Genomic DNA, 12,048 nt, shown 5'->3' with positions numbered 1-12,048 from the left:
AAAATACTTTCCATTTGGCTCAACCACACAGTTTCCTATTGATGTTGGTAGATGCTATGAGGCACCACCTTTATATGCCTATAGAACACTTTGTTGGGATTATGTGCAAAAGTTGACATCATCTTTTGTAAAGAATCCCATGAATCCAGCAACAGTAGCATACCTCATGCCCTTTTTGGGAGGAGAGTGATGTGAAGCGACCCATGCATTGTGACGAGGTGGAAGTGGATAAGCGACATTCTTACTCCTATTGGATCATATCAGGTCTTCACTCAATCCATGCGGCAAAGATCTATATCCTAAGTAGCACTCATCGATGCCTAGCAACCAAACATCTATATGCCACAAGGAATGCAAGAATCTTGGTGGACTGTCCTGCTGAAATGTGCATTGAGATTTCTAGGATGACAAATATGGAATCCCACAATGTTATGAAGAATGGTCCTTATCTTGAGCAACTTCAACAAGTAAGGGATCAATGGATAGCATTTGGGTCTCCACCAAAACCTCAACAAGGGCTTCCAAAGGGTAGTCCTCAAAGAGTACCATGGGAGGTAATGATGTACAACCTTAGCTTGTCTTATTCAAGATGCATTTGGTGTTTTCTTTCTCATTTCATATTTTTATTTTTGATAGAGATTTATAGAATACATTGGAGAAAAGTGTGCATCACGTGATTTTCATATGATAGTGAGCACACAAGAGATATTTGATGGTTGGATTACCATCATGAAGAGATACTCAAAGGGGGAGCTTTCATCTCAAGAGGATACCACCACAAAGAAGGGAAGGCAGCCTTCTCCCGCAACTTTTCGTTGCCTTATGGGTCTAAAGGATGGGGACATCCTCACATTACAAAAGGAAGTTAATGATGGACACATCGTCTTTCTTAGAAACAAATGGGACAAAGAGGATGTTGTTGACATGGAGACAAGGGCAAAGCAAATCAAGCAAGATAGGGTGCTCCATGAGGAGCTAGTTTCTCTCTTTAATGCCTCAACTCATGCTAGCAATAGTATGATGAAGAGTTGGGAAGATCTTGTTGTGCTGAATACGACATCACCAATGATGTATACACAAAGATTTTAGGTGTTTGCAGTGATTGGGTGTCAAAAAAGCTCACACGTGGGGCTGATGCAAGACCATTGCCAAATGGTGCAAAAGACATTGTGAGCTTTCTTATTGTGAAGAAGCAAGATCCTCTTCATTCTTCTACTACCTTACCTTGGCAAGTATATATTGTGGGGTGCAACCTTGAGGCATTCGATCTTATATACAATGTGTATAAAGATCCTATTACCATTGGTGTGGTTGTCCTAGAAGCGGCACATGGAGTTGGGGGCATGACATGGGATTCTATCATGTTTGGAAAGGTGGTCTTCACATTGTTAAAAATGACATGTGAGCCTAAACAATTCATTTTGTTGTCATTTCTCAACCGCAAACAAATGGCAGCTATGGAGGAGGCACTTGAGAATCTTTCATGCAAGTACCATATACAAGTTGGAAGTGTTGACTTCCTACCAATGGCCAAGAGTCTTGCTTTTGGGGCCATGCACTCATTTGTTGTGTTGACACTTGTGACCATGGAGAAAAGCTTCATCAATCTAGATCGATATGTTGGAAATTCCAACAAGCCATGCATTTTGGATAATGAATCCATTGAAGCCATTGACAAAGAAGGAAAGAATGGAGAGCTTGAAGAAGACCAAACTATTGCAAAGGCCATATTTAGAAAGAAAAAGAAGGTCATCAAGGCTACAATCAAGGCATTCAATGATGCACATGAGGTTGTATGTGATATATTCTCATGTGGTGTTGCATCAACGCTCGCATTGGAACATCACATGAAGACTATTGCAGTGGTGTGCAATAGTCAAGAGCAAAGAGAGATTGAAGCGGCATGTTGGAGAGCCCATGAGAGCGCCAACCCACCTACAAGTGCTCAAGAGGTTCCTCCCATTGGTGCTCTAGCTCTTGACCTACCGCCGGAGGGTGTGGATGAATCAAGCCAAGACATAGCAAATATTATTATGAAAGAGAGGTTGAAGGCTACTTCAGGTGTTTGAACCTCTCTATCTCTAACTTTTGTCAATGAGAACACTATGGTGTAAGGTTGAACTTGTGTTTTGGAGGATGGTTTCATGACATAACATTTCCTACATATTTTCTCATTTTGTGGTGCTATCTAAAGCAAGCCTTACAAGCCTATTTCTCTCAGTTTTGTGTTTATTGTTTAAGAGTCCTTATTTCTAGAAATATTTTCATCATATTGTACCTAAAATTGGTTGCAAAAAGTTTGTGCTTCTGTATTAAAATACAAGTATGAAGTACACGATAATGTTGGAAGAAATATTTTCTTGTATGGTATAGCTAGAATGCTTCAATCAATTGCTATTACATTACTTTGATCCAAATGTTGGTATTGGTTTTCTCTAAAGTTTTATGTCCTTCAATATTTTGCCATGTGGTCAAATATATTAGAAGAAAATATTTTGTGTCATACAACTACATTGAGTTTTTCAATTTCAATTGCAGTGCTTTGATTGAAACATTGGTATGACTTATATTATCAAAGGTGTCAATGTGGTGTCTATTGATATTAGGCCACATGATCTAATATTTTTTCTCTTGAAATATGTTTTTCTAAGTATGCTCAACATGCATGTCCTACATGCACATCAATGTGGAATATTGTAGCATGTGTATGGAAAAATATTCTAAAATGTTCATTGCAACTATATACATTGTTGTATCTTAATTCAATAGTCATATAATATTACTTTTTGAGATTTTTTTGCCACATGGTCAAAAATATATTTTGATGAAGTATCTACCATCCATGCATACTATTTGCATATTAAATTTAATGTCTTATACAATGTACATATGGAATAGTACAATAAACTTAGCCCTATTGAACTATATATAATGTTTTTATCTTAGCTTACTAGCTCTAAAATGAAAAAAAAAACTTGTAAGAGACTAGATGTCTATTTTGTTCTTAACCTTTGTGTTGTATGATAGAATGATTCAAATTTGACTAAGAATAGTCTATTTGCATATTTGGCAGATTTGAGCAGAGCAAACAAAGTAAGTGATGTGGCCTTGGCGAAAAGTGCTACCAAACTATGTGTGATACTTGATCTCAATGGTCTTCTTTTACAACGTTGTTTTTCCACATCAAAGAGGTTCCAAAGTTTTCGAGTGGGCAAGCAATGGGTTGTTCTTCGACCAGGATGCATTGAGTTTCTTGAAGCTACATTTGCAAGATTCCAAGTGGGAGTTTGGTCTACAGCTTCACACAAAAATGTCATCGCAATAATCAATTGCTTGGAGAGCTATGCAAAAAGGAGATATCCTTTTTTCATGATTTGGGGACAGGAGAAATGCCATACGCATCCACTCAAGATCATCTATCGGCCAGACAAGATGGGGGTGGAAGCAATGTTCAAGCCCCTTGAGTATGTGTGGAACGAATATGGCAATGTTTGTGAACATAGCAAGACTATTTTGATAGATGATAGTCCCTACAAGGGGTGTCCTAACCCTCTTGAGAACTGCATCTATCCACAGACATTTGATTTTAACCAAGGAGACTCAATCTTGATTGAGGAACTTCTACCCTACTTGACTCGCTTAAGTGGATCCCATGATGCACGTGAAGTCATAAAATTTGATCGATATGGACTTGAGCCAGTTCAATATGGACATGAGTTGTACACACAATTCATTGACACATGGCTTAAAGGAGATGATAATGCTATGTCATCTTCATCATCAGTACAACCCAAGAACATCAATCGTGGAGATGGAATATATATGAAACAATCTTCAATCACTTCTTGCTTGAAGAGATCATCAATTGTACAAGGATCATCATCAAGAGTCTCAATTCATCCAACCCATCCATTGGGTGTCTCACAAGTATCGAGGTTAAAGCGGATTCCTTTGGTTTCTACTCTAAAGGATATGGAAGCAATGCAACTTGCTCATCAGCTAGGATATAAGGACGACTACATAAATGGTCGTGTAGCTAGAAACTTCATAAAAAACCTTCAAAAATTATACTTTCCACGAAAATGATGTGACACAAAAATAATACACTCTTTTCTACAACTTGTACCTTGGTGTTTATAAATGCGTTCAACATCAGAGAGACTAGCTCAAGATTTCTGGATTGTGATTTCATGGAAGAATTCATTGTATTATATACAAGCTCCTCAATGAAGAATGATATTCTAAATGTAATTTGATGGAGAAAATGTGTTTTTATGAAAAGGTATACTAATTGTGCTTTGATATTAAATGAATGCGTGCATGAATGCAAAATATACTAGAAAAGTTTAAATCTCAAATTAGTCTCGGTATTGTTGTTTGGAATTTTATTTTCAAGTATATTGTTGAAGTTATATTGGAAGAAGCAATTTCTTGTATGGTAGCTAGAATGCTTGAATCAATTCCAATTGCATTACTTTGATCCAAATATTTGTCTAAAGTGTTGGATCTTTTGATGTTTTACCACATGGTCAAATATATAGGAAGAAATTTTTTTGTATCATATAGCTACAATGCTTTTGCCAATTGCAATTGCACTGCTTTGATTGAAATATTAGTGTGACTCATATTATCAAAGGTATCAAGTTGGTGTCTATTGATATTTGGCCACATGGTCGAATATTTTTCCTCTTAAAATATGTTTTTCTAAGTATGATCCACACATATGTCCTATATGTATATTAATGTGGGAAGTGTTGTAGCATGTGTGTATGGAAATATATTCTAAAATGTTCATTGCAACTATATGCATTGTTGCTTCTTAATTCAATAGTCCTATAATATTATCTTTTGTGATCTTTGGCCACACGGTCAAAAATATACTTTTATGAAGTATCTTGTGGTCATGTAGCTAGACACTTCATTAAAAAACTTTAGAATTTTACCTTCCACAAAAATGATGTGACAAGGCAACAATACATTCATGTCTCTAACTTCTTTCAACATTGGAGACTAGCTCAAGGTTTTTGGGTTGTGATTTCATAGAAGACTTGATTGTTTTGTAAACAAGATCACCGTGGAAGAGTGATATTCTAACTATATTTTGATGGAGAGAACGGGCTTTGATGAAAAAATATACCAACTGTGCTTTGATATTAAATGACTGCAGTATGAATGCAAAGTATACTAGATATATTAAATCTCAAATTAGTCAAAGGTCAAGGGTTGGAGAGAGAGAGAGAGAGAGAGAGAGAGAGAGAGAGAGAGAGAGAGAGAGAATGCATTGATGTCCAGGCATCATGTATTAATATAAAGTGAAGTAAAGAAGGGATTCCTAAGGAAAACACACATACTCTATAGTTTTCTAGTTATTTTTTCAACATTTAATTTGCTTTATTCTCATAGATAAGGTAAACTTTTAGGTTTGGCTATAAAAATACAAATATTTCTATACAAAATGCACAAAAAATAGGTCTATTTCTCAAAGTGGGACTTAGAAAATTCCCAAATTCTCCAATATGGTGTTCTTCTTTCTCCTATGCAACACAGGTGCACCCCAAGGTGATTTACTTGGACGGATCTGGCCCATCCTCAAATAATCTTCGAGTTGTTTAGCCAACTCATCTTCCTCAGCTTGGCTCATCGTGTAAGGTGGAATACTGACAGGATGGGCACCAGGGATCAAATCAATACGATGATCTGCTGCCCTTTCAGGTGGTAAACCCGATGGCAGTTCCTTAGGAAATACATCTTTAAACGAATCAAGTATCTTTTATAATTCTTTGCTTTCAAACACACTTAATTCATTGACATTCATAGAAGGTATGAGAAATGACATTCATAGAAGGTATGAGAAATGAAGAAAGTGGAATCAATACACAATGGAAAGCGGTATACAAAGAAGAATCCATTATATTTCCAAAATCAATTGTATTTACAAGAGGTCTGAGAGGGATGTATACAATCACCTAAAATACTATACTGGCTGTTCCTATGCTGAAAAGTAAAAATATGACTAGACCAATCTATCTGGACTTGAAGAGTCTTAAACCACTCAATCCCTAATAACAAATCTACATTTTCTAGATGCATAACATAGCATTCCAGAGTATCTTTGTAGTCCTGAATCTGGATTGGTAGCATCTCCACCTTTCGATCCTGTACTTGCCTTCTTTGCAGGTAAGCGTACCTCATAGGTATGATCGCTAGAGGTGTCGTATCAAGACTCAATTTCTGCACAAGTTTATATTTAACAAAGTTATGTGAGCTGCCAGGGTCTAGAAGAATGTGAATTCTATGGCCATTCACTTCTCCAGAAAAGAGCATGCAAGCCAAATACTTTAGAGTTGAACAGACAATCAGAACATGTACTAGGGCAAGAAAGTACAGTAAGTGATGTACCTATCAAAGATAACTGATTAGCTACCTTTGGCTTTTGGCTTGGGTCCTGCATTGGTCTTTGCACCCTTTTGCTTTGGGCACTCGTTACACATGTGTCCTTTTTCTTTGTAGATGAAACAACGTCTCTCCTTCTTGAGCTTTAAGGAGTCGTTTCTTCTTCGCTGGTGCCAAACTTGAATTTTTCGAAGGTTGATCCGAAGACTTTCCTTCAGTCCTGTTAGCTATAGGTGCAGAGAACTTTCTTTTATGCTTGTTCCCCTGCTCGGTAAAACGGGTTTAGACTTGGAAGAGACCATTGTATCATCATAGATACGAACTGAATGAATGGCCTCGTCCAATGTTTTGCATTTGTTATTTTTAACCTGTAAACGGTATGAGTCTGGTAAGCCAGGTACAAAAAACCCTAAAAGAGTAGTGGGATCCATCTTTGTAGCTTTCATTTGCAAGTTCCTAAACTTTTGGAGGGTAGACCTCATAAGTGAGGTGCTGCGAGGTCATGGTGAAAGCGGTAAACCAAGCAACATCATAATCATCCTCTTTCTTGAGGAATTCCTTCTTGAAGACGTCTTCGAATTGTGCCCAAGTTGTTGCCTTAGGATTGAGTTCCTTCCACCAAAGCAAAGCTTTGCTTGAGAGGAAACCTCCTGCTATAACTGGATCTATTTTCCATCAGCATCATATGGATGAAACTGAAAATGGACCTACCACTTATGTAGCCAAGTGTACCACAATCTCCTTGGTATGCTGCTTTTGCTCGCCCCCGAACTGTTTCGGAGTAATGTTGGGGCGTAAAGCAGAGGCCAAGGTATCCATACCCGAAAGAGTAGAGAGGGTAGTGGTCAAGAGAGAGATGGAGTTTTGCAAGATTTGCATCTGGGCAGCAATTTGTGCCTGACGTTCCGAAGAAGAAGCTTCGAGAGCTACTTTGAACTCTTGGAAATCAGATTTCAACACATAATCGTCACAAAAAGATCGGCATCGGTATCTTTCGTGGTAGCTGGCAAGCCTTCACGTTCGACAAGGGCTCCAACTCAGATTCTTGGGTCGACATCGTGAAGAGGGCAAGTGGAGAGAAAATTCGATCTTTGCACAATAAAAGTGCAAGTGAACTTGAGAGCTTGAGAGCTTGAGAACTTGAGAGATGTGTGGCAAGAAGCCCACTTAAGGGGTTTATATAATTGTCCCCAAAAGCTACTTGAGCTTTTGCTTTTGTGTTATATATATATATATATATATGGATATATATATTTTGCTTTCTAAAAAAAAACACCTTTAAACCTTAGAGGGGACCTTTAAACTTTTTTAAAAAAAGTTAAAAAAAATAAAAAACGCTTCAAATCAGCAAAGGCTTTCTTGGATTTTTTTTCTCTTCCTCTCCTCAATTTATCGCTGCTGACCTGTCTCGGCTGGCGTCACCCGCGCTGCTGCCGTTCCCGACCGCCGTGTTGCCAGCGCTTTTGTATATCTGTCGGACGTTGCCTGCTGTCAGGTGACCGTGGCTGTCGGTGCTTTCATATCTGATTGCGCCTGCGCTTGCGCTAGCCTGCATGCGTAGGCGTGGCCCTGCAAAGGCTTGGCCCCCACAAGCCTGCGTAGGCCTTGGTCTCGAGACAGCCAGCCTGGCCGCCTACATAGGCCTGGTAGCCTACATGCCTTCGCCTACAACAGCCGGTAGCAACGCGTGTAATTGGCCAGCAGTACTCGACCAGCACCCGATCGTCCATGACCACATCTCACGCTTCCTCTCTCTCTCACATTTTTTTCTGTTTTCTCTCAGCAATTCGTGCGACTGCAGCGACTGCACAAGCACAAATCTAGCCTTCTTCTTGCAAAACAAATCAACACTACCATCTACCTACACCCTCATCCACGGGTTTCTTTGATGAAAAAGCACATACTAACTGAAAAAAACAGCAGCATGCATAAACAAAACAGCAAGCTTCTTGAACACATACCTTTCTTCAACCTCATCTTCTCTACCTACTGACTTGCTCGTTCACGAGGCACTCTCTGATACCACTATCAAATCCCCACCGAATCTCCTCGTGGAACGCTCCTGATACGAGACTCGAATCCTGCAAACAAACAAACAACAAGAAGGGGGTGCAGGGCCTGACTCACCTCCCAACCATGATAGCCGTGGACAAGCCCATAGTCTTGCATGTCCCCACCGAGCCACGAGCTGAGCTAACTAGGTTGACGTACCGACCAATCCCCACTTCGCGACGTCCCATACTGCCACGAAGCTACCCTCGCGGGCCTCGAGATTGCTATGGGCCCTCGGCTGCGTAAAGTAGATGCACGCCTGCACTAGATCCAAGCTCCTGACTATAGAGCTCTCACAAAGACACGCGAGACTCTATATGACTAATGACTAACCTTGGCCACCCTTTTATAGGTTCTTGGCCGGTCATTGGGCATCCACACTTTGGCACCCGCCCGTTAGTCTATCCCTAACTCAGCTCGCCAATCAGCCCGTGCCTAGCTCCAAGCTTCCCCAAACCTCAAAGCTAGTCTTGCGTGCATGTAGCACACAGTAGATACACACTGTGCACATGACATGCTTCTAGACACATGTCAGGTACTGAGGACGAGGTCCTGGTCAAGTGTCTGGAATGGTCTTCCAAATGTTGCCTCATATGGAGTCCTACCAATAGCTGAAGAAAAAGAATCATTCAAAACAGCTTGAACTAAAGGCAAATATGGTTTCCCACTTACCTTGCTGATTGTGGACATAACACTTCTGCACACATCAAAGGCCAACTGGTTGTAGATTTTTGTTTGGGCAGTTTGTGTGTGGGTGAAATACATTGGAAAAATTCAATTTAGTACCAAAGTTATCAAACAATGTCCTCCAAAAATTACTGGTAAACTTGGCATCTCGATTTGACACTATGGTTCTAGGAATCCTGCCAATCGGGTACCAATGCCGAATGAACAACTGGGCAACATTCTCAGTGGTCACATTGGCCCTGCATGGAATAAGCATAACAAATTTGCTAAATCTATCAACTATAATTAAGCATTGAGTATTACGCTTACTCGGATTGGGAGACAGATTCGTGACAAAGTCCATTGAAATATCTTGGAAAGGTCCCTTGAAATATCTTGGAAAGGTCCCTCAGGAATTGGCAAGGGCTGTAACAACCCTATCTTCTTCCCATGAGGAGCTTCACCTTTTGACAAATATCACAATGTTGTACATATGAAAACACATTTCGCCTCATCTTTGGCCACTAATATTGTTGTTCCAATTCCTCCAAAGTCAAATTTATGTCCCTATGACCACCAGTAATGGCCTCATGGGCATCATGGAGAAGAGCTGGATTGAATGACTTCATGACATATAGTTGGCCTTTGTAGAAAAGCCAACCATCGCATATCAAAAAGTGGCATGGTCCTGTGGCATCCAATGCCTGTTCCCACTGTGTACCGAATACCTCGCGAAATCCGCATACATGTGCTTCATGTCATCTAGTCCCGTACCAACAAGGTCGAGTCTAGTGGTCTGAATCGACGTCACTTGTCCCTTCTTACTCAAAGAATTAGCCATTGGATTGGTCTTTCCTGGAAGGAAATCAATCATACCACCAAATTGCTGGAATATCTGGCTCCAGTGGTGTTGATGGTCACTCCACTGTGCACTTGGTCAGTGCGAACCTCAAAGTCACAGCCACACCATAAAGGAAATGTTTCCAATGTTTCAAGGCCTGTATAACTGCAAGGAGTTCATAATCGTAGACTGAGTAATTCTTCTCTACGGGTAGTAACTTACGAGACCCTAAACCCTAAACCCTAAACTTGGAACAAATAAAATTCCAACTTCTTATTGACGTAGAGCTCGTTGCTTTCCAGCAACTTCAGGACTTTCTCCACATCAATGTCATGCCGCTCAACCATAGCTAAAAATACCAGTATGTCGTCCAAAATATGAACACACACTTTCCAATTAATTCTCGAAAAACACGCATCATCATGTGGTTGAATGTAGTTGGGGCATTCGTTAAGCCAAAAGGCACGACCACAAATTCATAGTGGGCCCGTTCCGGAAGGCTGTCTCGGGGACACCTAGTGGTACCCACTCTTTAAATTGAGTTTCGAGAACACCTTAGCCCCGTTAAGCCTCTCGAGAATATAATCTATTCGAGGCATTGAGAATCTACTCTTGATAGTCAGCTTATTGAGTGCGCGATAAATCGACACACAAATGAGAAGACCCATCTTTTTTCTTGACAAATAGTATCGGTGCTTTAAATGGCAACATGCTGGAGTGGATGAAGCCAGATTGCAACAATTCTTGGAGTTGGCGGTCCAACTCTGATTCCATTGCCTTGGAAAGGTGATATGGAAACTTGCTCGGGGGTTTCGAGCCTGGGAGGAGGTCAATTTTGAGGTCCTCTGGACGGGGGGAGGGGAGGGAGATTGTCCCGAAGAAAAATCTTCTGGAACTTTTCATGGAGATCCAAATACTTCTTGTTGGAAGCACTGGCCATCGTCTTGGCGGTCTGGATGTAAACCATCACACAATGTGCACCTTTTCTGATTACTCGCTTAGCCTGCAAAAGTGGCTTATGAGCAAAAAGTTTGGAATTCATGGCTCACACTTAATGGTCACTGGGGCATTTGACACATTCCGATTAATCTAGAAAGTGTGCTCGTCCCACTTGACATCAGGAAGAAGCTTGTGAAACCACTGAATGCCCAATATCATGTCTCCTCCTACAAGAGGGGTAACCTTAAAGTCACGCACAAACTCTATGCCATGAATAACCAATTTAGCACCTAGGGCTTCATACTTGATGCTCGCGTTGTCATGCCTGTGCTTAAACCCTCAACTTGTTTGTCCACCGAAGTTAAGATGAAACGGACATGCCGAGCGGCCTGTTCCGGGACCACGTCCTCGGTATTACCGCTGTCAAACAAGACAACGACTCTCTGGCCACCTATGTGGCCAAAGGTCTTGAGCAATTAGTTGCGCTCATACTCCTGATCATGGGCGCCCTTCTGCTTATCTTCGAGCTCCCGGCTGATGATTGCTCCAACCAAAGCATTGGGATTGGAAGAACTAGGGGGCATCCACCACTGGTGGGGTCTGTGTGGGAGTGGGGCTCACCACGGAAGCTGTGGAGGCTGAGGCGGCAGTCTTTGGAGCAGTAGTCTTCTTGGGGCACTCCCGAGAAGTGTCCTTTTGTATGACAAAAGAAATACCTACTCTCCTCCTTTTACTCAGAAATCCTCAGCACACTCAACTTACCACCTCTCTTGCCCGCCTCCACTTTCTAGTATGGAGCAAGCTTGGATGCATTGTTCGGGTTCTTGGAGCCAAAGGCTTCCGCGCTCTGTCCTGGGGAAGACCCCGTCTGGTTTTGGCCTTTTTCCCCCTGAGGCGGTAGCCTTGGGAGTAGTTGGATGGGAAGTCTTGGGCTTGCCACCATTATGCTTCATTTCAGCACTTTGCACAAGCGAGAGTGCGTCTTCGAAGGGTGGCTGGCCTAAACATACGCACCTCCCATTGGATTTGCATGTCAAGGCCATACAAAAATTGCCCTTTCTTGTCCGAATCAGATAAGCCTAATTGCAAACATAAAGTTGAAATTCTATTGGCTAGTCGACTACCTTTCCAAGAGCCCTAGGGCTACAGCCCCTCCA

General features: G+C 41.1%; 1 pseudogene; it reads left to right on the top strand.

The window, feature by feature from the left end:
* Positions 1–684: 684 nt before the first annotated feature.
* Positions 685–12,048, top strand: part of LOC147635174 (uncharacterized) — a 44,266-nt pseudogene continuing 32,902 nt past the window's right edge.

Source organism: Cibotium barometz, chromosome 9 (assembly GCF_041138505.1).
Source record: "Cibotium barometz isolate CiBa-2024 chromosome 9, ASM4113850v1, whole genome shotgun sequence".
NCBI lineage: Eukaryota > Viridiplantae > Streptophyta > Polypodiopsida > Cyatheales > Cibotiaceae > Cibotium > Cibotium barometz.
This window is presented reverse-complemented; position numbering and strand designations above follow the sequence as displayed.